This window comes from Dromaius novaehollandiae, chromosome 24 (assembly GCF_036370855.1).
Source record: "Dromaius novaehollandiae isolate bDroNov1 chromosome 24, bDroNov1.hap1, whole genome shotgun sequence".
Lineage (NCBI taxonomy): Eukaryota > Metazoa > Chordata > Aves > Casuariiformes > Dromaiidae > Dromaius > Dromaius novaehollandiae.
In genome coordinates, this window is record NC_088121.1 from 8,736,855 (window position 1) to 8,746,528 (window position 9,674).

The following is a 9,674-nucleotide window of genomic DNA, read 5'->3' on the forward strand; positions in this document are numbered from 1 at the left end:
GGTTGCACCCCACTGCACTGTGCACCCACCCCATATACTGAGCAGACCCAATGCAGGACCAATTTGCAGACCTGGAAAAGGCCAGATGAACTTCAGAGAGATGCTAAGGGTGAATGAGATGAGCGAAGTGCCTGGCTCACCCCCTTCTCACACCATGGCTATTGGCTCCACCATCAGCAAAAAGACATGAATGTTGCCCTCCCATGGCCAGGTAGGAGCTGCCGCACAGCACCATGGGCAACTAGGGCCCAGGAGGTCTGAGACGGCAATGGTCCACAGTGGCCACAGGGCCACCAAGCCACCATGTCCACTCTGCAGGTCCACGTTCGTGGCTGGTGGCCACGTCCCATTATGCATGGTTGTGTCCCCCTCTAGTGGCATGTCCCAGCCAGCACATACCTGGCCACTCAGAACTGGACGCGTTCACCCTTGGTGTGGTCGCCATGAATTCAGGCTTCGGAAATTCCTCAATGGTCCCACGCCGGGTGGAAGCAGGAGCTAGTCCATGATGCATGAGGTGGCCCTCCAAGAGAAAGCGGTGCTGCCGTCACATACCAAATGTCAACCTCCATCAGTCTTAGCAGGGCAAGGTTTTGCTGTAGGAAAGGGTTGGTCCATAAAGGCAAACAGGATGTTCCTGGTCCCCTGAACTTCCCAAGAAGCTGGACTAAGAAGGGCTGGAGGATGCCTTGGCCAACTGGGAGGACAATGTTACAGCAAGTCACAGGTACCAGTGAAGGGAGTTTCTTGAAAGGGCTGGGAGGAGGAGATGGTGTTCACTTCCAGCAGATGAGTTATGGCCAACCAGGCTGTGTAGGAAGCAAGGCATCTTTGCACCACAACAAGGTTCTCCACATCGCTGTTAACTTGGACTTCCTTAATGATTTTGGTAATTTCATGTTCCCCCTTTCCATTCACAGCATCACCACAGGGCAGGATTAATGTTTGTTTCTGCATTGCATTTATGTCCAAAGATTGTGTTTATTCCAGAAACACTGCAGATCAGGCCAAAGCAGGTGGCTCCCTATTAGCTGCATTTGTGTGCCATGGGACATGGCTGTTGTTGCTTTCCTAAATATTTAATGTTTGTTTTGCCAGCTGATGCTCTTAAACAGCCTTAACTGTTTCACAGCATCGTGTTTCGCTATATACTGGTAGAGTAAGCAATGCAGACTGCCCTAGTTTGTTCATGAGAGCAGAACCACTTTCATTCGATGTGAGGACAGACCCACTTTTGATTTTGAAATAGCGCTAAAGCAGGTGACGTAAGAGCTCTAAGAGATAATCGAACACCATGAGAACCTGCTGAACACCCTGGGATTGACCCATATTCTTAAAAATGCTTCTCACCAAAGTATGTTTCAATATGTAATAGAAATTGGACATGTGTAGAGGGCACTGTGGCCTATTCCATTATGTGACATCCCATTAGCACTGAGAGAAAAAGTGTTAGCAGAGCTTGATCACATAATAAAATTTGCCATTCATTAGCTAATTAAGAGAGCATTTGACTTACTTCATACAAACACCCTGAGACAAAACTCAGTGAGCTGTATATGACCCCCTAGATCCACATGCAGCAAGTACTGAGAACCATTAAAGATCTTCTGTCTGGATTCAGCTCTGGATACAAACCCAGGCTGGGAGAAATCTGGGATAGCAATAGGAGAGATTTCATTTTCTTCAACATTTCCTTTTAAATCAAAGTCCCCAAACTAGAAGCCCCTGCACAGTTTGCATCAGAGTATCCACTGAAAAGGTGCTGTGAGTAATGCAGGCTGTGGTAGCATTCCCTGTGATGCTCCTCTCAATAGGAGCTACTTGGAACCAGAGCTCTAAATATTTACTAATTCTCTTTAAAACTAGGAATTTTCCCAAGCAACAAAAATCAGTAATCTGAAACAGAAAAAGAACAATCAGAAATAAATTGTTCCTATCAAGCTTGACAAAAAAAAAAGCACTTTAGAAGGGAAAAAAAAAAGAAAATGAAAACTTTTGACCATTTTTCTACTCATTTCAGGCCTGACTATAAGCACACTGACCAACACTCTGTGCTGCTCATCTTGGCTTGGTAGAAATCCAGAGAGATGGTTAAACATCTTCCCTTTGGCTTTTCCTCAATGCCAGATATAAACCAAGTCATTTCCTGATCATGCAGCATTTTGGGGCTGTATGAAGCCTGTCACTTTGTACAGTGCTTTTAGGATGGAAGATGACCCATATATCAATGTGAGTCCTTACAACTGGGAATCCTTTGAGCCTACTGAATCTCCTGCTGCAACTGGGGGCTGCACTTCTGAATTTTGGCATCTGCGGCAGCAACGCTGTGGGCTTTGGTAGCTTGAATTTCTTCCATAGTTATGCTTGAGATATGCTCAAGGGAAATGCCTCAAATCAGCAAGCAGTTCACGAACGTCTTCTCCACATGGGCTCACAGGGATGAATTCATCTTACCCAATCGCACTTGTCCAAAAAAGTCCAGTCTTCACCACTTAAGTGGGCCCCTCTACAGCTTTGCCAAGCACTTCCAGGGGTTCTGCAAGAACGAATGCCTGGGGAGAGAGGGCCTGAACTCCTGGAGAAGCCAGCATTTCTCCACAGACCAAGGAGCCTGGCCACTTAGCTTACTGCTGATACCCACTTTGCAGGTGGCTACAGTTAAGTGAGACATGTCCAAGCCTTTCTGCAAGCCCGCAGAGCTGTGACAGACTTATATGGGCGAGCACCCCACAGTGTGCGGGGTGTCTTTTGGGGATGGTGCATCCTACGAATTACCACAATATGACGTGGTTTTGCAAGAGCTTCAGTACTGACACCACCTGCACGCGAAACACGGAGATATGGACAACACTGACTATCATTTTACTCTCCTCTCCACTTGTTATTCAACCTTCTGCAAGGAGTCCTGGCTCCTTCCACTTGCCCAAGGGTTGTCCTCCAAACATGCGGAGTTTCTTCTCTCTTTCATGCAGCCATTTCATTCTTTCCCATTAACCTGAGTGAGACCATGAACACGTGCCTTTCTGATCCTGTCTCCTCCCCAAATTTCCTGTGTCTGAGCCCCTCTGCGTTTCCCCCAGTCGCTCTGGCTCGGTGGTATTTAAGACCTATCTCTTTGTTCTGCTCTGGAGAAATTCCAGTGCTAGAGACCCCTGCTCTGGCCGGGCACCGGGGCTTCAGCCACCCTGTTTTGCCGAGGCACTTTGCTACAGACGGCAATCTCCAAGGTTTAACCACCCCACACTGCCCGCGGGGTGGGGACAGGCAGTGGACGCACACACTGTCAGAGTGTGAGTGACTTCACATCCTCTGACTTACATGTTTTTCCCAACTTTGAGCTGAATTCATAGGTCAAACATATGCGAGTTCCCCAAGTACCCACAGCCTCTTGTTCCCTTCAACATTCCCATTCTTGGTGACAGCTGTTAAGAAGTTTTCTGGAGCACATCTGTCCGATGACTCAGGAACCCCTTTCATTCAGTATGCTAAGTGATCCAAGAGACAGTCTGTCATGTATCTCTTGAATCTGCACTTTTGAACCTCTGATCCACAAATCCCTACTTATGCAGGGTCCAATGAAAGTAACTCATCAACCTGAAGCCTGTTATCAGTACAGTTAAATTGCTTTAGAAGGAGCTACATTGCCACGGGAAAAAAATTCAGGCTCCGCAAACCAAAGCAAGTCAAAAACCCCTGACCGGAGGATTTGGGATTCTGGGGCACATATCTAAGATGATTCAGAGGCTCCGCACTTCTAGAGCTGAAATGTTAATAAGAAACGATTGACTTTAGTTGCGATGAACACTGCTATATTGATGTGAGAAAGAAGCGCTGAAGTCAATATTTGCCAGGTGGGATAATAAATCTTGATTTATGATCAATGCAAAATGCAGTGGATGCATTGCTATATACAGTCTTTCGCGTAAACCAAGCCACTGTGTTTTCTTTATTTCAATTAGCTGCAAGTCGTTTGCTGAGATATTCAGAGTAACATGTAACTGAGATGTTCGGAGGGCCATTCCCAGCCTACGGCTAAACAATCTGACACCTCTAAGTGATGTGGAACATTTTTAGCCTTTGCTGGAGGCAAAACCGAAACTTAGATGGTGTGACCCCATTTCTTCCCCAGATTGCTGGGATTGTTTCTGCTGGGTCCCTGCCCCACAGCCCTGCAGCCGGGGGCTGGAGTTAGAGGAGGCCACCCTAGCACGCCCGGGGAGGTTGGATGCGATGAGGCCTCCGTGTTACAGTTCCTCCCTGCCTTCACAGCTCAGGTAAAAGCAGCTGATATAATTTACCAGGAAAATTTACCCTGTTGCCTCTGACCACAAAGTGGCTTCAGCAGATGGGAGTTCGGTGGTTGCATTTCTCCATGTGCATTAGGCAGCTTTATCACCCAGTCTTCCGCACACCTCCACTAGAAAGAGCCATAAAACTCTGCCTTTCTTCCCTGCCACAAACGTTTCAAGCTTCACTGATTAGGTTTGCATTGTATGTAGCTAGCTGTTAAAGCCAAGCATTTACGGTCCTTCCAGTTTTGCAGGATAATTTCAGAAGCAATGGCCTCCTTTGCTGTAGTTGAATAACCTGATTTGTACAAATATTTTAGCAAAAATCTGGACTATTCTGATTTCTATGTGGCTTCCCCCCACCTAATAATTGCACCAAATCCTCCAAGACAGAGAATAAACACAGTGGTTTCGCTTTGTTATAACAAAGTGTAGATTTTTCATTGCTGCGTCACCAGGTCTCTCACTTGTCTTTGTCTCTGAAAGGTTTTGTTTTCATCTTTTCACCATCATATTTACGTAGAAATGCACTGGACAGCTGAGGGGATTTTACTGTCTCTTACATTTCCTGTTCTGTTGTTTAATTAGTCATTTCTGAAAAGAACATTACTTAAAATACAAGGTTTCCCACTCACAAGAGAAAAAGAAGTCCAAGAGCCCCAAACAGCCCAACATTGCTGTGTGAGGTTCATTTCCGACGTGTTTCAGGAGAAACAAGGTTTTGGACATGGAATTGCATTCAATTACTGATTGCACTTGGGCAAAACGGTGGACTCAAAGCTGGTCCGAGTGCAGGAACGTGTCCCCTGGCTATTTTCCAAAGCCTAGTCCTGCATCTTACTTCAGCCAGGAGTCAATGCCCTGCTCATGCACTGTCGTCAGCTGGGAGCACAAAGAAATCGTAGAGCAACAGCCAACGCTTTGCTCCATGTGCATCTGAGGGAGACCATCAAGCAAAGGACCAGCTCTCCAGAAGATGTTGGCCAGCTGCTTATATGTCACCTTCCTGTTGCCTCCACTTCGTGGATGTGGATTGTACCTTAAGCCAATAAAAGAGATGGTTCAGCACAAACTGTAGCATTGGAACCTCCTGGAGATGGATGCAGAGGGGAAACGTTGTCCTTGCTTAAAACATACCCCACGCAGGGACATGGGAAGACAGGTTGATGTCCTCCAAACACAGCCACACTGCACCGCAAGGCCGATGTCCTGTCACCTGCCTGACATAGCCAAAGACAGAAGAAACTGTTCCTTACTGATACCTTCAAAGAGCTTTGCAAAGGCAACTCAACGGTCTCACTGCCAAAGTGGGGAATGGGGAATTTATGCATGGAAAAGCCAGATGCCTTGGGTGAGATCCAGCGCAGAACCTGGTCTCTGGACTTCTCAACTGGCACAGAAAATCTCACTTGCCTCTGCCCTTGCCCTGGAAAGAAGCTTATAGGTTCTCTCCCGGGGCTCTAGGGCCCAGTTTTTCTTGTTGCCTGGAATTTAGAGGATTTTCTCCAGCAGCATTTTACTTGCTGTCAGTAGACCAATATCCTAGTCAGCTCTTCTCCGTTCTCTGATTTTTATCTACTCCTTCCCACCTCGGGGTTGGCATCTTCAAACAGGCTATGTCCACACGAGTAAGAAAAAGTGGCCAGGGAATGTCGGCCAGGGCTGGCCACCTCTTCCCTTCAGATCACCTGCACCTTGCAGGAGAACCACAGCCACTGTCCCCTCCACAACTGGTTTTGTGGCATCTGGAGGGCTCTTTACAGCTCAGGGCATCCTTAGGTTTCTGGGCAATGTTTCTACAAGTCTTCTCCTGGCCATCACCAGCCTGGAAGACCCTCTGTGATCCTGGGAGCCACGCTTCCTCCTCCCCTGCTCAGATGAGCGTGGCTTCCCCCTCCAGCTCCTGCGATGGGAGGTGAAGTCTTGGTGATCCTGAATGCTTGGAGGTATAATAAGCACTGAAGAGGAGTCGATCGCGGTGTTGTGTGTCCATCCAGCCTACAATCTCGTTTTCTCCCCGTGCCGGGTGAGTAGGGCAAAGGTGGCAGTAGCTGTCTGTCACTCCGGCGTCGGCTTGCTGCATGTGCACCGCTGTTTATGACCAGTTGTCCGGCACCTAGATGGAGATTCGTTTCAAGAGCGCTACACACAAGCTGTTTGGTTTGGACTGCGCCAGGCGAGCAGGGAAGCCAGTTGTGATATATTTTAAACCCCGGAGCCTGGAACCATGATACAATCTCCTCTGAAGGTAGTACAAGCCAGGGGACAATTCATTCACAGCCCTGTGAAAAGGGATACTTTTGGCTGGTGCAGAAGTTGGCTCTTTTTGTATCAGTACGGTTTGAAAGCATTCATCCTGCTCAGGGATGCTCTTAAATTCCCACACGGGCAGCGCTCACAAATCCACTGCACACACGCAACATCCAAAATCAGAGGCCTTAAATCTGGAGCCACTCTGCTTCTTTCCAATGGCATATTTGACAATAAACTCAGAGGAGTGAATTCGCCAGCTTGATTTTCACGCACAGCACGGCAGATGTGTTTGGACTGAACACCTGAGTCTGTGGTTTCTGACAACTCACTACAAATAAATGCCCGCCCCGAGCATGCACGCTGAAGTGCTCTGCAACCCGCACAGAGCTAAAGGCTTCCTGTTGCAGCTGGAAAAAAAAAATCTTTACAAGTCATGATTTTCTTGCGACCATCATCTTGTATTTAGCACATCTCTGTCGGCCAGGTGAAGAGGGGTTACAGCAAACACTGCTCGCTTTCCGTTTATAATGCGCTGGACACAGTTCTTTTGTCAGAGCAATTTTCATCTTTGCAAAGCTGCTTCTGTTTGTGAACCGCACTCCTATACAGCCCCTTCTCTGAGCAGTCATCAGAGCAGCCCTGAAATGTTTGGATAGTTTGAAATAAATTTCATCAGAAAAACCACAAGTTTCTATAAAGGAGTACAATTGTCCTGTGTTTTCTGGTTTGGAGGCTCTCAGAACAGCTTCTCCTTTCTCCCAGACAGGATTAATACATGTACTGTTGCTAAGTGTCCGATATTTATGTTCCATTAAGTTCAAAACAGAATTTATTTCTATTCAGCATCAACCCCCGCACTCTCTGATTCGCTCATGAGTTTTGCCTCGGTCTTTCTCGCAGTTCTTCTCCCCATCACGTGGCCAAGACCACCAGATTGCAGGTTACCCCACTTCCAATCCTGTCTGACAAGCTCCAGGGACATCAGATAGTCAAAAAGAAACTGTAAAATATCTCCTGCAGCCTCTGTGACTCACAGATGGCCAGATCCAGGAATCAAGCAATAGTGCTACCTGCCTGCACATCTTTAACACAGGTTTATTTACATCACTTAAATCCAGTACACCTTCGCGAGCTCTGTCCTTTCCCGTCTGGGCCACAGATTCAGTCCTGGGGTTGCAAATCCTTCTCCTGCTGTCACTGCTGGGACCTTTTCCTCCTCTGTGATATGGTGACGGCAATTTCTACGTGCTTTTGGAAACAGAAGCACCTGGGCAGGCCTGTGAAACACTTCTCGCTTGCGTTGTATTCATCTTCCAATCTGCTGAAATACTGAGACATCAAAGGGAGTTTTCTGATCTAGCTGGGTTTTGATGTTTTGATTAAAGTAGCATGTGCACCACAATTAGCAGCACTGCCCTGCATGGCCAGGAGACACGAGCTCCAAGCCACGCTGGAGGTGACAAGGGCTCATCATCCCACGGCTGCTGTCCTGAGAGGGCAGCAAAGGAAATGTCCCGCTGGACCAATGCACAAGGCCAGAAAACCTGGCACCTCCTTAAATGCTTTGCTGGATCCGGGCCTTTCTCTCTCCTAAATAAGCTATGCTTTAAAGCTGCCGCTCCAGCAACATGGCATTTTCTGAATATAGGGCCAAAAGCACCTAATTTGCAGGAAGCAAGTTGCAGGTAATGACGGAGCAGTGTTGCCTGGGCATCCTTCAAAAGGCCACGGGACCCCCCTTCCCTGGTGAGCGGCCGCTTCCAAACTCTGTCCATCAACACTCATCTCCTCCACCGCAGAGCTTGTAAAATAAACACGCTTCCCGCCCCACCGCGCTGTTATCATCTCCGCAGACAGCTCACACTCCACTTCCCTTCGGGGTGACTCACTCCGGACGCGTCTCTATCTGCCTCCGCTCAGCCGGCGCGGTGCTCCCGCCTGCCGCCCCACGGACACCCCAGCCCCGAGGCACCCCACGGACGCAGTCCCACGCTGTGACCGCTCTGAACGGCCCACGTGTGCCCTCGCAGGGATATTTCTCTTCCCACTCTGCGAGTCAGGATGGTCCCCTCTCCTCTACCTGTTGCGCTGGAGGTGGTAGCTCGAACCTGCTGTGGCAGCAGGTGGACATGCTCCGGACCTCCTTGCTGCCACCCAGAAAGAGGGTGAGGAGCAGGGTGACCAGAGCATCTGCCTCCCCAAACATCTCCCTGAGCCACCTCTCCTGCCCTTAACGCATAACGAGCGCGGAGCCAGGCACAGGAGGGGTGTCATGGGGCAGCAGCTTTTCTCTTTGTGTGGGAATAACACCCAAAAATATGATATTGCCAAGCACCCACGTGGCTCTGGCCAGCCAGCCGTGGACCTCTAACCTCTCCTTCCCCTCAGCCTCTCAATTAGATCTTACCTTCCTGACGACTTCACTCAACACTCGGCACGATTAGAAGCCCGAGGAAGGCCACGGCTTTGTCTTGAACGACGAGCCAGATTAATCAGCTCCAATTGCACTGAATTACCTGGCCGGGGCTCCCAGCAACAGCCTCCAATTCACCAGCAAACCAGCCAGCATCCCCGTTTCAACCGGGATAATCTGCAAGAACACGAAGCCAGATGAACGACTAGGCGAGGGTGGGCTGCAGCCTGTCAGGAGCTGCAATATAAGTCGAAGCACTTTGAAATTAAATCCTCACTTTGACAGGGAACTAATGCAGAGATTTTAAAGTAGGTGTAATACACTTAGACAGGCGTGTGTGCACCCGGCGCAAGTCGCTGCGCTTTGAATAAGCGGGTCCCAGCGCCACTGCGAGCGGGGAGATGGAGCTGAAAAGACAAAGAGGATTTTGAATAGCTCCAAACCAGCTTGGCAAGATTTCAGAGATGGTAGCAAGAGGTTTTAGTAATGGACCTAATAACCTTGTTAGGGGGAGATTTGGTGCGCAGCCGTTGGCTGCTCAGGATCTTGGGTTTCACGCCAAGCAGCCATCTCCTGTCACGGGGGCAGTTGCTCCCTGTTTTAAATTAAGATGTTTGCACCTGTGTGGACCACGGGGGAAGGATGGGGACGTGGCGGGTGGGAGGGGGGAGACAAGGATCCCCACTGCATCTCTGGCCCCCAGGGATGGGCAAACCAGG

General features: G+C 48.8%; 1 long non-coding RNA gene across 1 annotated transcript in view; it reads right to left on the reverse strand.

Annotated features, from left to right (window-relative positions):
* Positions 1-9,674, reverse strand: part of LOC112988483 (uncharacterized) — a 45,748-nt gene that overhangs the window by 32,879 nt on the left and 3,195 nt on the right. The window contains exon 3 of the long non-coding RNA XR_003260547.2: positions 400-9,132. This is a non-coding gene — a long non-coding RNA (uncharacterized LOC112988483). The remainder of the gene's footprint in view (positions 1-399; positions 9,133-9,674) is intronic.